Source organism: Octodon degus, unplaced genomic scaffold, assembly GCF_000260255.1.
Source record: "Octodon degus isolate 3935 unplaced genomic scaffold, OctDeg1.0 scaffold00092, whole genome shotgun sequence".
Lineage (NCBI taxonomy): Eukaryota > Metazoa > Chordata > Mammalia > Rodentia > Octodontidae > Octodon > Octodon degus.
In genome coordinates this window covers 2,146,957-2,167,308 of record NW_004524668.1, presented here as the reverse complement: position 1 = coordinate 2,167,308, position 20,352 = coordinate 2,146,957, and the positions used below count along the sequence as shown (strand labels likewise).

Sequence of the window (20,352 nt, the reverse complement as noted above, 5' to 3'; positions counted from 1 at the left end):
TCTTCTTCTTCTTCTTCTTCTTCTTCTTCTTCTTCTTCTTCTTCTTCTTCTTCTTCTTCTTCTTCTTCTTCTTCGTCTTTCTGAGACAAAGTCTCACTATGCAGCTCAGGCTGGCCTTGATCTCACTTTGTAGCCAACGCTGGCCTTAAACTCACAATGATCATCCTGCCTCAGTCTCCCAAGTGCTGGGATTATAAACATGAGCCACCATGCCCAGCTCCTGGCTCTTTCGAGACAGGTTCTTACTAAACTGCTCAAGCTGGCCTCAAATTCCTAATCCTCCTGCCTCTACCTCTTGGGCAGCATGCACTACTACACTGGCAGCACTCTTGAGATTTTTTTTCTTCTTTAAATTTTAGGGAAGGGTCTACAGTGTTCAGGGTCTCACTACTAGATCAGACTCATAGTGATTCTCCTGTTTACAGTCTCCCAAGAGCTGGGATTACAGGTGCGCCCCACCATGCCTGGTCTCATTTGCTGTCTCAGCGCGCCCCGGGGGCGGGCCGGCACAGCAGGCCAGGGGATCAAACACTGGGCCCCTGCACCTGCTTGCAGGCTCTTTCACCTGCTGAGCTATTTGGCCAGCCCCACTCTTGAGATTTTTGAAAGAGCAGCTCCTTTCATTACTGGCAGAATCTCTTCTCATGCAACAAGCCCCTCCCTTTGAGGCAGCCGAGGACCTAGCAGGCTCCAGGAAGCAGAATGAAGACCTCCCTCCTGTCTCCTACAACTCTGTCATTCACCACTGAGCAAACAGCACCAGCGGGAAGATAATTTGTCTAACGTCACCCTACACATTAGTGGCAGACCTGGACCTTGATTCAGGTCTCCAGAATCACCGAGGTGACTCGCACTGGAAGCTGGGAAGGGGCATGGGGGGGGGCAGGGGTCTTCTTTTTGGTGTTGTCAAGGTCATACCTGAGGGGCTAGGGAGATAGCTCAGTAGAATAAACACTTGCCTGGCAAGCGCAAGGGCCTGAGTTCAATCCCTTGTTCCACCAAAAAAACAAAACAAAACAACACAAAACAAAACAAAAGGTCATAGCTGAGCTGAGTCTGAACACAGTGCCTGCTGGCTCTCAACTCCAGTCACAGGAAAGTGAAAGACAGCGCACATAAAACACCAGCCTTTCTCAGCACCCACGTCCCCAGCTGCCGCCTGGAAGCTTCCAGTGCAGGAGGCTGAGACAAGCCGCAACCTTCCCTGGCTGCTGCCCGGGCAGGAACTCTCTCCCCTGGCTGCCCTTGGAAAGCTGCCCCTGCCCACAGGAGATGGCTTACCTTACACTCAGTCCAGCCTAGCTGAGGGTCCTGGCATGGCGGTGGCTGGCATCTGTGCCTCCCTCAGGCCTTGTGCATTCACCAAGATGTGGTCGCCGTCCAGAGTGGGGCAATGCAGGGAATGCAGGAAATGCAGGCGTGCGGACAGAGGTCCTAGCAAGACAACATCCGATAACAACAGGATGCAGTGAGTGACAGGAAACGCAGCTCCCTGTCCTCTGCCTCTGGGTCGAACATCTGGCTTCTAGAAGGCCTGGCATCTCGGGGGAAGCCAATCTGAGCGCATCTGCCACACAGGATGGCTGTTCTCATACCACCTCTGTCATACTTGTCCGGTGACTTCTGGCAAGTCCTCCTCAACTTTCTGAGTAACTTTCCTCGTCTGTGAAGTGACGGTAACAATACCTGTCCCTTTCTTGCACAGCCCCTGGGATGATGATTTCCGTCATTGTTTTGTGACTAGGTCACAGATGGACTCTATAGGAGCACTGATCCTTTCGAAGTATATGTAAGGTGTGTATCTGAGGCAGGCACAGGGGTGCGCACCTGTAACTCAGCTACTGGGGGGCTAAGACTGGAGGATCACAAGTTGCAGCACAGCCTAGGAAATAGCAATGTGGCCAGACCTTGCTTCAAAACATAAATAAGAAGGGTTGGGGAGGCAGCTTAGCATGAAGGCTCCTGGTTCAATCCTGGGACTACAAAATGAATAAATAAAAATAAAAGCATTGGGCATGGTGCTGCACATCTATAACCCTAGCACTTGGGAGGCTGAGGCAGGAGGATCACTGTGAGTTTGAGGCCAGCTTGGACTACACAGTGAGACCCTGAATCAATCAATCAATGGAAACATGCTGAGGTGTAACTCAGTGGCAGTGTGCGTGCCTGCTGCATGTGAAGCCCTAGCTTCAAATCCTTAGCACCACAAAGAAAAATATAAAAGACTTGCATTGGCCATTGAGGGAAAGCATTCAGCATTCTTATCAATGTCAGTGCCTTTGTGGATATAAAGAGCCACCGATGCACAAACAAATATTTTGTGATCCGATGCTATACAAAGGTAAGATTAAGGGAGCCAGCCGGCCCAGCATTTGCCCCACTCACACCAATGTCAGAGCCCGGACTGCCTGGCTCACGCTGGGCATCCGGAAAGGGAACCTCACTGCTGGGAAATTCTCAGGGGAAGGTGAGCCAAAGTGAAAACGTGAAGTGAAAGGGGGCACTGTCCCCGTGCTGCCGAGGAGCCACAGATGACAAGGAGAGTGACACTCTGCCTGTGATGAGAGGGTGCCGGCAGCTTCCGAGTGTCATTTTAGCTTGGTGCACTTAGACCACTGAGCTATTTTGCTGACCCTCAAACCAACACATGCCTAATAGCCTATTTGACCTCAAGAACGACCCACCAGGAGGAAGATGAGATATCAACGTTAGAACATTGAGCCTAGACCAACCTAAAATAAAAATGGACCAAATATATAAATGTTAACACAGAAACACTTAATCTGATGGAAGATAAAATAGGTGAGACTTAAGCATAGGCAAGGACTTCCTGAACAGAACCAGTGGCACAAGAAATAATCAACAAATGGGACCATATCAAGTTAAAAACTCCTTCACGACAGAAGAAACAACAAACAGAGTGAAGAGACAGCCTACAGAAAGGAAAATATTCTTTCTGTAGCTGCCCTTCAGACAGAGGACTAATATTTAGAATATATAAAGGACTCAAAAAAATTTAGACTCCCCAGAATGAAAGATCCAATCCAAAAAATGGCCGCGTGAGGGCTGGGGAGATAGCGCCGTTGTCTAAGTGCCTTCCTGGAAAGCTCAAGGACCCGGGTTCAATCCCCGGCACTGCATGCCTTGTCATCCCTGGAACCCTGGGCACACCATACGGGCATCTGAAACCGGGCGTGGTGGCTCATGCCTGTAATCCCAGGGCTGGGGAGGCTGAGGTAGGAAGATCACTACGAGTCCCAGCTGCATAGTGAGACCCTGTATGAAATAAATAAATAACTAAATAGCCACCTGAAATGAACAGACACTTTAAGAAGTACAAGTGGTAAAAAAGAAAAAAGAAAAAATGGCCAACATTGCTGGTCATTAGAGAAATGCAAATTAAAACAAGTAAGATATTGTCTTACTTCAGAAAGGATAGCTGTCATCAAGGAATCAAATAATCATTATCCAGGTGTAGGGGGGCACATCTGTAACCCCAGCACTTAGGAAGCTGAGGCAGGGGGGTCACTCAAAGTTTGAGGCCAGCCTGGGCTACAGAGTAAGTTTAAGGCCAGCCATAACTATGGCAAGAACTTATCTCAAAACAAAAATAAACAAATAACAAATGTTGGAGAGGTGCAGGGAAAAGGGAATCCATTTATATCATTGGTAGGAATTAAACTGGTACATCCTCTATGGAAATCAGGGTAGAGATTCTCAAATAACTAAAAATAGAAATTTCTTTGATGCAGCTATTCCGTTCTAGGTATAGAAAGAGTTAAAGACATTGCAGGCCAGTGAGATAGCTCAGCAACTAAGTGCCTGCTTAGGCAAACTCAGGGACCAGGATTTGGTCCCTGGCACCTCATGCCGTGCTGGCCCCACCCTCGGGCACGCTGAGCCAGTCGCAGTGTCCAGGCATGGTGGTGCGTGCCTGTAATCCCAGGGATGGTGAGGCTGAAAATAGGAGGATCATTATAAATGCGAGCTACATGAGACCCTGTGCCAAATTCCTAAAAAAAAAAAAGAGTTAGAGGCATGTCACACTGGACCATGTGCACCCATGTTTATAGCAGTACAATCAGTGATCGTCAAACCTTGGAAACAGTCCAAATGCCCATCAACATGGAGTACTAATCTGCCATAAAGAAAGATAAACTTGAGAAATTATGTCTCTATCTCTATCTTAAAGATAAATAGGAAGTAGGGAGATCTTTTTCAAATGAATGGAGGAACAAGAGGAGAGAAGAGAGGGGAAAGGAGAAAAGGGGATTGGAGAAAAGAACGGGAAGGTAAAATGATGAAAACAGAGCTTGTACAAACAGCTGGAAGGGGCAGGGAGGGAGGGGAAAAGAGGGGGACGAGAAAAAAAAAATGAAGATGTATTATGTGCCTGTACAGCTGCCCATGATAGATGTAATCACGGTGGACTACCAATGTGTACTAGTAAGAAATTTTTTAAGGGGCTGGGGAGATGGCTCAGTAGAATAAGTGCTTGCCTGGCAAGCTCAAGGGCCTGAGTTCAATCCTCCCTCCGCCCCCCCAAAAAAGAAATTTTTTAAAAAGAATGACCCATCAGAAGTGGACCAGTGTGACCCTCTGCTGCTGCCCAACTCGCTGGGCCCTCGATGCAAATAGCTGCTGTAGGAAGGGAGACTCTGGGCCCTCTTTCCTTGCACAGTATTATTATGGTCCCCGCCCCCCACCCTGTGGCAGTACTGGGATTGAACCCAAGGCCTTTGCAGTGAGCTACATCTCCAACCCTTTTAAATATTATTATTATTATTATTATTATTATTATTATTATTATTGTATTTGGTACAGGGTCTCACTACGCAGCTTGGAATTGTAGTGATCCTCCTGTTTTCAGCTTCCCCAGCAATGGGATTTCAGGTGTGTGCCACCACATCCAGCTCAGACTGCCTTGAGGGTGGGGTTGGCATGGCACAGGAATCGAACCGTGGTCCCTGAGCTTGCCTAAACTTGCCTAAGCAGGCGCTTTAGTCCCCTGAGCTATCGCACAGTCTCCTAAATTTTTATATTCTGAAACCAGCTCTTCCTAAATTTCCCAGCCTGGGCTTGAATTTGCCATCCTCCTGCCTCAGCCTCCCGAGTGCTGGGGTTACGGGTGTGTACACCACATCCGACTTTCCTATTGTGTGAGTCATACTTGGGATGAACACAGGGCCCCAAGCATGCTTGGCATGTGCTCTACCATGCGGCCCTCCCCTGCTGTTAGGTGTGCATGAGGCCTAATACAGGGAGCCTTCCGGGCCTCGTCATTGGTCTGGAGTTTTTTTGTATTTGTAATCCCAGGGAGACATTATTGGAATTCTAGTAAGTAAATTCCAATCTACTACTTCCGGTGCAACCCATGGTGAAAATAAAGAGACACAGACATATCTGCAATCTGGGGAGCCAAAGGGATGGGGAGCCAAAGGGATCGTAAGCCCAGTCTGAACAATGGCTAACCAGAATGAGGCTTGACCCACGTCAAATCTGGGTTTCATTAATTTGTAAAGAGGGGAGTGGCCTGGGTTTGAGTGACTGAGGGTGGTGGAAAATATGCAAGTCCTGAGAGCTGGGCTGGGTAGGAGACACAGGGGCCCCTCTGCAACATGCAGAGAGAGGTCTGCAGAAAGAGCAAGGGATTCTGGCTTCTGGTCATGGGTAGCCTCTAAGTTTGGAGGAATCGGCATAACACAGACTGAGGAAGTATCTTGTATTTTTGGTGGGCTGCTTCAGCTTTGATGTCTAGCCTTCCTGCCCTGGGACATGAAGGCCTCTTTCTGGAGGCTTTGTCCCAGCCAGCAGTGTGGCAAACTCTCTCTCGGCCTAGCTCATGCTTAGAGGTCGGGAGCTGTACGTGGGGCCTCACTGCCCTGCCCCATAGCTTCAAAGGCTGCACAGCAGCGCCTTGGCTAGATCCCTTTGCACGGCTTAAGGCCAGTTGAGGGGTGCAGTATATTCCTTGCCAGCTCTCTACTTATCACTATATGGAAATAGGGTGAGGGTCAGACAAATGATCTTTCAGGGGCAGTCGTCCTGGGGGTCCTCCACAGTGCGACCTTCATCTAGCACAGAGGACAAAGCTGCCCCTCCAGGAAGCATTCCCTGCTCTCCACACACGTCAGGGAAAGCTTGTGGATCCTGCCGTGTAAATCACTGTTCACCTGAGTTGGTTGTGCCCACCCTACATCCTGCTTGCAGAACCAGGGGCTCCTCATCCTATGAGAAAAATGTGGGTCTGGGGTGAGTTTCTCTGTGTATTCACAGCCCCAAAGGTCCTGCGTCTCACACCAGAAATGTGTCTCCTAGCACAGTGCCGGGCCCACAGCTGAATCTTGGTGGAGACTCTCTTTTATGGACAGGGGCTTGAACCCTGGGGGAGGGCTCTACCCTTGAGCTACATCCTTAATCCTTTTTTATTTTTATTTTGAGACAAGGTATTGTTTATTGCCCAGACTGGGTTTGAACGTGCAGTCCTGTCAGAGCTGCACGAACTTGTCTGGCTGGCTGGGTGTGGGCTCTTTGAAGGGCCGGCACCGAGCTAAGCAGCCCCTATGGCAATGGAACTCGGCCCGGCCAGGTCAGGAAATGTGCTGGCTCTGAGCTTCCGGTCCTGCATCCCAAGCCTGTGGCAGGCGTTGCCCCCCAGTGCCTGTCCTCGCCCACCCCGAGCCACAGCACCCACTGTGTTCCTGGCCCGGACACCAAGCTCCCAAAAGAGGTGGGAACACAGCAAAGCGCTGAGGCAGGGCGTGAAACTGATGCCTTGTGGCCAGACCCCCAGGACGTGCACTCCCCAGAAGGACCTGACAGTGAGGGAGGTGGGACCTCCTGTCAGGAGAAGGAACACAATGCCTCTCAGGTCACAGTCTGAGGAGAAGACACTGCTGGGGGCAGGGTGAAGAGGGCCCAAGAGCTATCCGTTAGATCTGCAGACACAGCTCACCAGGGGCTCCCAACAGGACTGGCACAGTGTAGGCACCCGGATACTTTAAAACTGACTGACCAAGTCAGCTGGGGTGGCGCATGCCCATAATCACAGCACTTGGGAGGCTGAGGCAGGAGGATCATGAGTTTGAGAACAGCTTGGGCTGCTCTGTGAGACCCGGTCTCCAAAGCAGACAGACAGACAGACAAACAAACAAAATCTGGGCCTGGAAGTATGTGCCTATAATCCCAGAACTCTGGGCTAGTGATTTAGTGAGACCCTGTATCAAAACATGAAGTTAAAACAGTGCTGGGGATGTGGCTATTGCAAAGGCTCTGGGTTCAATTCCTGCTTTGGGGGAAAATGATTGACTGGATGACTGGCTGGCTGAGAAAATGTCTAGGAAGGAAAAAAGCTTCTTTCCCCTCCGTGTCGGCAAACTGACAGCTAAACGCATCATGGAGCTGGGCATGGTGGCACATACCCATAATCCCAGCTGAGGCTGAGCAGGAGAATCGCTGAGTTTGAGGCCAGGCTGGGCTATTCCATGAGTTTGAAGGCAGCCTGAACTGCATAGAGACTCTGTCTGAAAACCAAAAAATAAACACCATGTGGGCCTGTAGTCCTGGACTGTGCAAGCTGGTATCTGACCTACCCACGGCTCCTCTTGGGGCTTTGTTTCAGCTGCATTCGTTCATAAAGCAGCCGCCTCAAGGCTCTGAGGAAAGAACTTACAATTTGTAGAGTGGGAGCAAAGGGCTGCACCCATGAGGTCTCTTTTGCTCCTTTCTCAAGTGCGTCACGATTACCGAAGTCTCAGTCCCCAGGAGTAGGCCCTACAGGGCTCAAAGGCTGCATCCAAGGGCAGCTGTCCACTCTCTCCATCGCCCTGGGTGCCCGGGCTGCTGAGGGCGCACCCTGCTGTTTGGACTCCAGCGCTTTCGTAGGCGCTTTCTTGGGATCTGACCGTATCCACTCCCTTTCCCCCAAGACCTAAGCTCTCTAAAGCCTCTTTCCACCTTAGCATAGGTTAAGTGTCCTAAGTGGCATGGAGAAGGGAGGGAGGGAGGGAGGGCAACACCCCTCAGGGCAAAACCCAGTGGCAATGCTGTGCCTTTTTTTTTTTTTTTTTTTCCTTCTGTGGAGGTGGAAACGCATCACCTACATTCTTTTTTATTTATTTATTTATTTATTTATTTATTTATTTATTTTGTGTGTGGCCAGCTCAGCCCACCAGGGGGCGGGGCTGGCTGGCATGTGGTGCTGGGGGATTGAACCGCGGTCCCTGTGCTTTGCTTAGCTTAGCTTGTTCTAAGTGGGTGCTTTAGACCACTGAGCCATCTCACCAGCCCACCTACATTCTTGAGAGACAAATTCAATAATTATGGTGGCGCACACCTGCAATTCCAGCACGGTGGAAGCCGGAGGCAGGAGGAACCCTTCGAGCTCAAGGCCAACCTGGGCTTCACAGTAAGTTCAAGTACAGCCTGAACTACATAGTAAGACCCTGCCTCACAATAAATAATTATTTTATTTATTTATTTATTTATTTATTTTTTGGCGGAACCGGGGATTGAACTCAGGCCCTTGCGCTTGCTAGGGAAGCGCTTATTCCACTGAGCCATCTCCCCAGCCCCATAAATAATTTTTTTTTTTAAAGTGAAATCAATAATTCTTAAAATGGATTGGGCCGGGTGTATTAGTGCATACTATCTTTGCAGGATGGGTAGTATTTTTTTTGTTTTGTTTTGTTTTGTTTTCACACTTTACAGCTAGATAAGTTGGAGCTTAGAGAAGTTGAGCTTGCCGGGCCGCTCCGGGAACCCGCAGTCCGCTCCATCACCCTGCTCATCCACCACACCACCCCATGTCTTTGCCATTTCCCCCTCCACCTGCAACAAATTCTTGGTAAATTACCTAATTTCAAATCTGCCCATGGGACAGCTGTGTTGATTTTTTTTTTTTTTTTTTCTCAGCACTTCTTCCTCTTTCAGCTGATAGTTCAGCAACTTCTCTTTCTTGAGACTAGGTTTCGTCACACTTCCGCCTGGGAAGCTCCAGATCTGTAGGCAAGGTGGGTGACACCTTGTGGGCAAATGGATTATGAGGGGGCAAGTCACTGGCCCAGAGACCCACGGCTAGTGGCAGTCAACGTCAGACTGGCAAATGGACAGGGCCAAATGCTGACCTCCTCAGGGTGAGGGGCCCACATAGTGGGTGTGGACAATCTTTTGTCTTTATTCACAAAAGAAAACCACATCCCTTTTCTCTTTCTTTTTTGATTGCTTCTTCTTCCAGCCAGTGGTGCCCATTTGTGGCTCCCTTGTGGCCATGAGATGGCCCTAAGTTTTAGTTCTGTCCCCACCAGCAGGATCCTTACCTTCCCACCCCTAGGGGCTTCCAGCTACACTAGTGGGCTTTGGAATCTTGGCTCAGACAGGTAGTTTAAAAATTTTCAATTCTTATCTTATTTTTGCAGTGCTAGGTTAAGCTGGGGGGCCTTTGCACTGAACTTCATCCACAGCCTTTACAAACAAACAAACAAACAAACAAAACTGAAACAGTGTCTTGCTAGACTGCATAGCCTGTCACACTTGCCATCCTCCTGCCTCAGCCTCCCAGAGCATGCACCACCGAGCCTGGCTGGCTTTGCGCCTCATCAGTGGGGTGGAAATAACAGACAGTGCTAGGGTGGTGGGAGGCAAGATGGTGAGACTGCATGGTGTCCACTCCAGAGCCTGGACGCAGGCAGCCCCTACGAGTGTCCAGGCAGCACCCACGAGCGTCCAGCAGCCGCTCTATATTCCATACTAAAGGTGCGCGCCCTGCAGCACGCTCACATTGTTAGGTTCTCTGCTAGCTGGCAATCGGTCACAGTGACAATGCCATCTCTCTTGTGGCCTTTGAGTGGAGAGGACAGGGTCAACAACAGGAGCTGAGAGGCGGGAGGGAGGGGGCAGGAACAGAGGGAGGATCGTGGACTTGGGAGCAGGAAGCCCAGGATGGGTGGCACAGGAACCTGCGGAAGGAAGTTAGCGTCTGCCACCCCGCCAGGGTGCCCTGGGCGCCGACGGACGTCTGGACTGGGCTCTGCTCCTGCGTGGAGCTGGTGCCTGGGAGACACTGGGACAAGCTGCTCCCTTCTCCCAGATAAAAAATAATTTTTAAATTTTATTTTGTCCTATAGCTCTGGGCAAGCCTGGGCTCCTTTCACTCTTTCCTCCTTGGACCATGTGCACACGTGTGTGTGTGTGTGTGTGTGTGTGTGTGTGTACGTACTGTGGTACTGAGCACTGAACCAATTTCTCTGCCCTGAGCCACCGCCATCCCATTTTCTGAGTCCCCCTTAAGTGAGCACCTTGTCCAGGGTAGGCTGGAACTTGTGATCCTCCTGCCCCAGCCCCTCAGAGTACTGGGATTGCAGGCCAGAGGCACCAGGGCGTTAGGACTTGCGCTCAGAGAAAGCCTGGCTCTGGGTGGCTGATGCAGCTGCCAGGCCCACAGTAGCTATTTACTGAATGAACGAGGGGTGGGAAGAGCTCCCCCGACATGTGCGAAGGTTTTCGGGAAGGGTCATCTTCAAGATTTGCAAAGTGGCCCTAAGTGACTTACTGGGGGCGGGAGTGGGGGTTTGGGGAGTGGGGTAGGAGATCGGCATGTATGGTGGCATAAGCTGTGCCAGTTGAGACTTTTGCAAGGCTGAATGATCCCTGGCCAGCATTAGGGCCAGCCCATATAACCTTCCCACACCTACACAGATAGAGTGTGTGGTGTGGTGTGGTGTGTGTGTGTGTGTGTGTGTGTGTGTGTGTGTGGTGGGGGAGCTGTTCTGTGGTCAGCACTTCTGTTTTACAGCCCAAGGCAGCAGCCACTAAAATGCAACGTGACTTGCCTGTGGTCATGCAAAGGAACCACACCGGTCCTGGAGGTACATACCTGTAATCCCAAGCACTCTAGGAGGCTGAGGCAGGAGGGTTGCAAGTTGGAGCCCAGCCTCGGCGATTTAGCAAGACCCTGCCTCAATATAAAGAAGAAAGGGCCAGCCAGATAGCTCAGCAGATTCAAGTGCCTACTTAGGCAGATGCAGCGGCCAGAGTTTGGATCCCTAGCCTGCCATGCTGGCCCTGCCCCTGGGGTGCGCTGACATGGTGATTGATACTGGGCGGTGCCTGCAATCCCGGTACTCGGGAGGCTGAAAAACAGGAAAGATCACTACAAGTCCAATCTGTGGAGTGAGACCCTGTACTTAAAAAAATATATATTTAGTTGGGGTCACAGCTTGCAGTGAAGGCCCTGGCTTTGGTCCTCAGTCCTTCCTCCTTCACCGACCAAAGGGTGGAGCCAGGCTGTCCTCACACACGGTGCTGCCTCCGAGTGGCTCAGCTGGCTCCCAACACTCTCCTGGGCACCTCTCTCCTCTCTGAGGGCCTCTGAAATACTGCAAACAGCGTCTGGCTCCCTCTTTCCTGCTTCAGCAGGGCAAGGCAAGAGGTCTGTGGCATCCCCTGCCCTTTGTCATTTATTTTCAGAGCTAAAGATGGAACTCGTGGACAGGGCCTTGTGCATGCTAGGGAAGTACTATATGTGTCTCTAAGCTATACCCCAGGCTTGTCGCTTCACCTCTCTACTAGGAAAACTGCTGGGGCCGGGGAGATGGCTCAGTGGAATAAGCACTTCCCTGGCAAGCGCAAGGGCCTGAGTTCAATCCCTGGTTCCACAAAAAAATCGGACTTTTTTTTTTTTTTTTTTTTTTTTTTTTTTTTTTTTGCCCCCAGGACTGGAGATTGAACCAGGGATGCCCTGCCACTGAGCTATATCCTCAGCCCATTTTATTTAGAGATAAGGTCTCACTAAGTTACCCAGGCTGGGCTCAAACTTGCAGTCTTCTTGTCTCAGGCCTCTGGGTAGCTGGGATTGTAGGATTTTGCCACTGAGCTGGCCCTGTATTCTATTCCCTTTTCAAGGAAAATCTGATACTGAAAATTACTAGAAACTCACGAACCTTTTGGGTGGTTTGCTACTGATGAGATCTTAATCAGCTAATGGGGGAGGGGGCAGGGCCGGGAGGCATCGTGACAACCACAACTGGGGTGCCGTCAGTCCACAAAGCCGTAGTGAGCCTTTGTACCAAGCAAAGCGTTATAATATACCGTGAGACAGAGACGCTGGAGTGATGGAGCCACGAGGGCTGGTTGTGACAGTGCTTCCAGGTGGGGGACGACTTCATCTCTGGTGGTCCCCACCTCCCCCCCAGATGTTCGGCCTTCCTGCTGGGTCAGATCCCAAAGGGTCTGGCTCCTGCCCAGCCACAGTTCTGCTTCCTTTAGAGGGTGGTGGTGGCAGGGTGGGGTTTTGGGTCAGACTGGTTCCCCTCGCAGGAGGAGGAGCAGGGCATCCCGTGCAGCCCTCGCAATGCCCCTGTGATTGTGCCACGTAGCCGACGTGAGCAAGCACACGTTACAGAAACAGCACCAGTTGGGCTGGTGAGATGGCTCAATGGTCTAAAGCACCTACTTAGAACAAGCTTAGCAAACCACAGGGACCGCGGTTCAATCCCCCAGCACCACATGCCAGCCAGCCCCGCCCCCTGGTGGGCTGACTGGTCACACACACACACACACACACACACATTAAAAAAAAGAAAGAAAGAAAGAAAAGAAACAGTGCCAGTGGAGAGGCTGATTCATCCTGCTCCTGTCTGTTAGGACCTGGGAGATGGTGAGGGAAGGGCTGGTGGGGATGCAGGGTCAGCTGGACACAGGCTGACGGACGAGATAAATCAGATGTAGAGCTAAGCACAGTGGCACGCACCTGTAATCCCAGCAATCGGGAGGCTGGGGCAGGAGGATTGCTGTGAATTTGAAGCCAGCCAGGACGACATAGTGAGTTCAAGCCCAAATTACACTATGGAGCAAGACCCTGTCTGAGAGAGAGAGAGAGAGAGAGAGAGAGAGAGAGAGAGAGAGAGAGAACACTCATGTCACAGAAAGATGAGCCAGACATCGGGAGTGTCCTTCTGTTGCCCTCTACCCACCATAACAGGACTATTGCCCAGGCACCTGGGACTCTGCATTCTGGCTCTGGGACCTTGAAGAAGAAACCATGTCGTGAACTCTGGCCCTGGCCTTGGGATCAGACACAGCTGTATCATCACCTGCAGGGCGACCTGGTGTAAGGGTCCAGGCTGACGTGACTGCAGCCACCTAGGCTGTAAAGACCACTTCCCCTGCCAGCTGCCCCTGTATCTGTCCCCAGCCCTGTGGGACAAGGGTGTTAGGATGGCTGTGGGTTGGGGGTGTAGCTCAGTGGCTCAGCGCGTCACCAGCCCCAGAAAACAAGATGCGAAGATAACTACTTGTTCTACGCTGGCCACTTACCCGAACCGTTTCTTGTTTTTCATTTTAATTTTTTTGTGTGTGTCACTTGTGTGCAATCCCAGCACTCTAGGAGGATAAGGAAGGAAAATCATAAGTTCAGGTCCAGCCTGGGCAACTTAGAGAGATGCTATCTCAAAAATAAATAAATAAATAAATAAAATAAGCTGGATGTTGTGGCACATGCCTGTAATCCCAGTGTTCTGGAGGCCAAGGTAGGAGGATCACTGTGAGTTTGAGGCTGGCCTGCACTGCATAGTGAGACCCTGCCTCAAAACAAACAACAAAAAGAAGTCTCTAACACCTCCAGAGGCTGAGGTGGAGCATCACGAGTTTGAGGCTGGGCCTATCCAGGGTCTCGCTCACTGATATGCATGTCTCCATGTCTTGTCCCATGGGAAGGTCTTCAGGGATGTGGCACATGAGGTGCCGTCATCAGGCATGGGGAGGACACTAGCCTTTGGGAATGTCTCCTGGGAACCCTGCCTGGAGCTGCTCCAGAGGTGTCACTCTTTTCAGAAATGTGTCCCTGGGGCATTGCTTCCCTTTTAATGTCATAGATTTGCTTGTAAACAGATACCACGTCCCTGGACACTCCTCTCTGTTGCTGGAAACCTCTCGGGTTCGCGTCTATGCTTGTAGACTTTTCGAGGAGCTGGTTGGGGTCCATGAAAGCTCAGATAAGCCCATCCTTGGCTTCTTTTAGGGCTGCATCTTCCTCTCTCTCTCCTTCTGGGGTTTCTCCATCTCTGGCTCTATCTTTGGCTACGTGTCCCCATCCCATACAACTCCTTGAAGACCAGATCTTCTGGCAGCACTCCCAGGGCGGTCCTCAGTGTCATCCTCATATCCCCCTCGCCTCGCCCCCTGCCGGGGGAAAGCTGTTGACCACCGCAGCCACAGCCTTGGCCACCCATGCCTCCCCTCCTTCTGCGTGAGCCCATGACCGCATGGTCGGACCTTGAGCACCTGCTTCCAGAAGCCGTTCCTGAGCTCCTTGGTGCTCCTTTGATTACATTCCGAGTAGAGCTCTTGACTCCCATGAGCCACCCAGAGCTGGCATGAATTCCGCTTTGTAGTCAGGTCCCGACCTTTCCTACAAAATCAACAATGCCCTTTTTGCTTTGGCTGTGACCCTGATGGCGCTGAAAGGGGCACGTTTGGGTGTCTGATCTTCACTGCAAGTCACCAGAAGCTGCTCCACAGCGGACCCGGGTCCTTCTGGGATTCGTGTGTGGAGCCTTATGGCCTTCCAGGGTGTGGAGCCGTAAGGGTTTCCGTCGCTTTGTTCAGTTCTTCTGGTTCAACGCTGTGGCAGGGTGGGTACGCCTGACCGTGACTGTGGGCCGTGACCATCACAGATCTCCTACCTTAATCAATTTTAATTTCATTTCCAGGTCTACCACACAGTGGGACTATCACGGGGTCACTTAGCAGTGGCTTTTGTGCAGGGAGGGGCCACAATGAAACCAACAACAGCAGAGTAAGCAAGCACAGAGGCTGCTTGAGTGGTCTGAGGCTCTGTGGCTCGAGGTTCTGTGTGACGTGGTGACAGCCTTGTCATGAAGGCCAGGGTTTGTCCACCCCCAAGCAGTGGGCAGGAGCCATTCCATCTTGTCCTTTTTTTTTTTTTTTTTTTTTTTTTTTTGTGGAACCGGGGATTGAACTCAGGCCCTTACACTTGCCAGGCAAGCGCTTATTCCACTGAACCATCTCCCTAGCCTCTATCCTGTCCTTCTGAGGTCAGCATCTCCTTAGCTCAGCACCACAGTATCTCCGAGGGAAACCTCAGTTGGACAGAAGGAAACCTTGATGTCCTGGTGTCCTTGATGTCCGGCCTTGTAGATAAGGACATCCCAGGACCCAGGTCAGGGCGTGCCCCTGCTTCTCTATGATGTCACCCCTACCTCAGCCTGTCTTCTGCAAGGAGCTGACAATACTGCCAGAATGAGGGCCTCAAGTCACTAGCAGGCAGCTCTGAAACCCAGGACCAGGAAAAGATAGAAGGGCGAGCTGAGGACACGTCACCTAGGAGTGTTTCCAGAGAGACCTCTCAACCCAAAGCCCTTCTGAAGTTGTGTCAAGCCTACTTCCTGGCTCCTTGGCGTCCAGCATCTTCCCAGAGCTCCTGAGACCCAGGCAGGTTGCAGCAAGACAGCAGTGGATCAACCTTGTCCACTTGCCCAGGCTACTTTTATTTATATTTTTTGAGACAGGATCTCACTGTATATTCCAGGCTGGCCTCAAATTTGTGATGATCCTCCTGCCTCAGCCTCCCGCATGCCAGGACAACAGATGTGTACCGACCATCACACTGTTTAAAACTGCTAGACATGTGAGGTTTCTGAGGCAGGCCAGGCACCCTCCAGGTCGCTGCAGCTCATGTCTCACTGAACACACGAATCCCTTTCTGTGGTCCTCAGGCGCAGGGATCCTCTGGACTTGCCAGCTTCTGTCTGTAAGTCCCTAATAAACTGTACTTCGTGCAATCTTTTGGTCCATTCACCTCTTTCTGTGGATCTCGCAGCCTTCTGCCTGTGGCAGCCAGTGGTCACAAGTTAGATTTTTCTGAAACCCCTGAATTTCTGTTTCCTGTTTGTGCTCCTGTTCTCTAAGAACTGAGAACAAGAAGTAGATAAGTAGACAGAGGTGTAAGAGGCAACCAAGTCACAGTTAGGAGTGCTCATTCTGTTTCTTATTGAAGCTGTGATCTTGGGAAAATGACTTGCTTCTTGAGCCTCAGTGTCCTCATCTGTAAAATGGGAAGAATGAAGAAGCCTCCACTCAGGGCCCCTGAAAAGGCTGCTGAGAGAGGGGATGCAGAAGGTGCATAGAAGTTGTCTGGGTGGCCTTAGGGAGTCAGTGAAAGCTGTACTGTTATGTTTAGTGACAATGCGCACATTTTCCTGCCTGGTTACTTAACAATCTTATCTCAAATTTAAATGATAGAATTGGAATTGACCATCTTTAATCTCTTGACTCATAGCCAGATGTAGTGCTGAATACCTGTAATCCCAACACTCTGGGAGGCTGAGGCAGGAGGATTGCAAACGTGAGCCCAGCCTGGGCACCTTAGTGACTTAGCAAGACTTCATTCTCCCCCCCAAAAAAATTTGTTTTTCTTAAAGGGCTTGGGATGTTGCTCAGAACAAGAGCTCTGGGGAGTTTAATCCCTAGTACTGGGGGGGGGGAAGGGTGGGGAGGCAGTTAGATAGCTCAGCAGATTAAAGCACCTGCTTAGGTAGGCTCAGTGACCAGGGTTTGATCCCAAGCATGCTGTGCCAGCCCTGCCTCCCAGGGTGCGCTGAGGCAGCCATTGAGACAAGGCTTGGTGGCACGCGCCTGTAATCCCAGCACATGGGAAGCTGAAAATCAGGAGGGCTCACTACAGGTCTGATCTGTGTAGCGAGACCCAGTAGACCTTGTACTAAAATTTAAAAAAAAAAAAAAAGTCTCAACTCAGAATTTCTTTCATAGTAGTATATAATTTTATAAACCCCATTGGAAATTATATGAGCCATTTCTTTTTTTTTTTTTTTGAACCAGGAATTGAACTCAGGCCCTTGCGCTTGCCAGGCAAACACTTATTCTACTGAGCTATCTCCCCAGCCCCGTTTCCATCATTTTCTATGGTCCATGAAAAATGAAATGATTTTAAGACAAATGTCCTATTTCTAATAAGTCTATCATTTACAAAATTTTCATTGAGGGGTGGAGAGATGGCTCAGTAGGATAAGCGCTTCCCTGGCAAGCACAGGGTCCTGAGTTCAATCCCTGGTTCCGCAAATCAAAAAAAAATTTTTTTTATTGATATTTGTTTTAAGTATTTAAATTATATGCATGCAGGGCTGGCCACATAGCTCAGCGGACTGAAGTGCCTGCTTAGGCAGAGCGCAGCAGCTGGGGTTTGATCCTCTGCCTGCTATGCTGGCCCCACAGCCCGGAGGGCACTGAGATGGCAAATGAGACTGGGTGTGGGGGTGCACGCCTGCAATCCCATCACTTGGGAGGCTGAAAACAGGAAGATCACTGCGACTCTGATCTTCGTAGTGAGACCCTGTAGATCTTGTACCAAAATGCAAAAATAAATAAATAAAATTGTATGCATGATAGAATAAAACAAATTTTGGCTTTGCTCTTAAGTGGTGTATGTGTTAGACTTAAATTTTTGACAAGAAAGCACATGGCTGCTGATCAAAACTTTTTTTTCAGTCTGAGTCCTGAACCCAGAGTGCTGAGTGCCATCCCAGGCCTTTTCTTGGGGTCTCACCACATGGCTCAGGCTGGCCTTAAATTTGCTGTTGTCCTATTGTCACACTGGGATTACAGCTGGGATTACACACTGGGATTACACACTGAGATTACATGCCTGGTGCTTGGAAAATTTTAAGGTAATATTTTAGTGGAGATTGAATATATATATATATATATGTATTTATTTATTTTTTAAATTTATTTATTTATTTATTTATGTGTGTGTGTGTGTGTGTGTGGCCAGCTCAGCCCACCCTGGCTGGCATGTGGTGCTGGGGGATTAAACCGCGGTCCCTGTGCTTTGCTAAGCTTGTTCTAAGTAGGTGCTTTGGACCACTGAGCCATCTCACCAGCCCCTATATGTATTTTTTTAATTAATCTTTGTGTCAAACTTTATTCCCAGGCTTCTCCAGCTTAATCGGCTGCAAAGAATGAATTGCATATAAGTAAAAACTGAAGAGAGCTGCAGTATCCAAGGGGCTTGGGCTTAAAAATATTAGAGATCTAGATTTCATCAGATCTATAAAAAAATTTTTTTTAAAGCAATCATAATATAAAATAGCAGCTCCTAGTAATTTCTTTGAAGTTTGATCTTTTTCAGAAGCAGACTTAGTTCAGTTTGCCTCATTCTTAGAAGCCTCATCAAAATTCTCCACAAGATCTGGAACCTCGTCATCACCCTCTTCTCCAACAGCAAGCGCTGCTTTTTCATCCACAGATTGTTCGGACAGAGCTTCATCCAGTCTCCTTAAGCTAGTCAGACTGCCCGCACCAAGCTAGTTCAAGATGGTAGGTGGGGGCCAGGGAGATGGCTCAGTAGAATAAGCGCTTGCCTGGCAAGCACAAGGGCCTAAGTTTAATCCCTGGTTCAGCCAAAAAATAAATAAATAAATAAATAAGTTAAAATAAATTTAAAAAAAATTTTTTAAAGATGCTGGGTAGGGCTGGTGAGATGGCTCCGTGGTCTAAAGCACCTACTTAGAACAAGCTTAGCAAAGCACAGGGACCGTGGTTCAATCCCCCAGCACCACATGCCAGCCAGCTGCGTCCCCTGGTGGGCTGAGCTGGACACACACACACACACACACACACACACACACACACACACAATAAATAGATAGATAGATAGATAGATAGATAGATAGATAGATAGATAGATAGATATCTAGATAGATAGATAGATGCTGGGTAGTGATTCTGTTAGTTGTCTCATCTCAGCATGGCCTGTAATGGTGAAAGCGTTTGCCTGAGAGGCCTGAACTTTGGGGTTGCTGAAGTGGATAACCCGTTCCCTGGTTCGTAAACATATTCACCTCTGCAATACCAGAGATATTGCTGACCCCTCACTTATTTAATGAGGACTGAAGTTTTTTATCGTCTGCTGGGGCTGTTCTATGAGCCGCCTTCTTCTTTCTGTGAGCAGCTCCTCTCCCACCAATGTGCACTCGTGCCTGCAGTTTGGTGAGTTTTTCCTGATTCGTGATAGTTTCTTTCATCTTGTCAGAGCGGATCTGGGGCAGCATCGGGGACTAGGGCTGGCGCTCTGGAATGTATATCGTTATTATTATTTTTATTATCTGATAGAATATTAAAGTGGACTGAAATATAACAAAAAGACAAGAAACTTTTTTCATCATATTAGGGTTTGATTTTTTTTTTAATTTGATACTTGAAGAATCTGCTTATACTTTTTTTTTAATTTTATTTATGTGTGTGTGTGTGTGTGTGTGTGTGTGTGTGTGTGTGTGTGGCCAGCTCAGCCCACCAGGGGGCCGGGCTGGCTGGCATGTGGTGCTGGGGGATTGAACCGCGGTCCCTGTGCTTTTTTGTTAAGCTTGTTCTAAGTAGGTGCTTTAGACCATTGAGCCATCTCACCAGCCCCTGCTTATACTTTAAAAAAAAAAAAAGAAGTTTATGTTTATTATATGGTGAGGAAAAGTAGATCTTATTTTATTTTTATTTTACTTTTTTTTCAGGACCAGGACCAGGTATTGAACTCAAGCCCTTGCGCTTGCCAGGCAAGCGCTTATTCTACTGAGCTATCTCCCTGGCCCCAGGAAAAGTAGATCTTAGGTCTCCCATTGCAAACACCTCACTGCTTGTGCCTTGTGGGTAAAGATCATCTGTCTGCTCGACATAGGAAAAGAAGAGGCATATATATTTTACATCTTAACATCCTTGGGAAAAAATGCTTGAAATTTTGTGAGGCACTAAAATTTCTCTCATACGTTGGGTAAAGCAATTGACTAAGCAAATGCAAGTTACAAATCTTGAGAAATTTGCAAAGGTATTAATTATCTTTTTTTCTCCTCATTTCTCTATTTTTTTTTTTTTTTTAAGAATTGAACCCAGGGCCTTTTCATTGAGTCACAGCCCCAACAAACAGCTTTGTTTGTTGTTTGGGGGCTTTTTTGAGGGAGGGTCTCCCTGTGCAGTTCAGACTGTCCTTGAACTCATGTATCCTAGGCTGGTCTCAAACTTGTGGTGATCCTTCTGACTCAGCCTGCCAAGTGCTGGGATTACAGGGGTGAATTTTTGGTTTGTTTTGAGATAAGGTCTCACGGAGTCACTAAGTTGCCCAGGCTAGGCTCTAACTTGGGCCCTCCTGCTGCAGCCCTTCGGCATGCCGAGGTTATAGCTGTGTGCTCCGTGTTTGGCCATTTCCTAGGGTTTTTCACATCAGAGATCTCTCCAGCTCCAGGGAGATCTTTGCTCTCCCTATCTTTAATCATTGGTCTATTTTTTTAATTTTAATTTTATTTATGTGTGTGTGTGTGTGTGTGTGTG

The 20,352-nt window shown here is 49.2% G+C and overlaps 1 protein-coding gene across 1 annotated transcript in view; it reads right to left on the bottom strand.

The window, feature by feature from the left end:
- Cnr2 (cannabinoid receptor 2) overlaps positions 1-20,352 on the bottom strand; it is a 36,013-nt gene that overhangs the window by 9,736 nt on the left and 5,925 nt on the right. Inside the window, exon 2 of the mRNA XM_023722596.1 lies at positions 1,282-1,434. The gene's annotated coding sequence lies outside the window, so the exon portion shown is untranslated. The remainder of the gene's footprint in view (positions 1-1,281; positions 1,435-20,352) is intronic.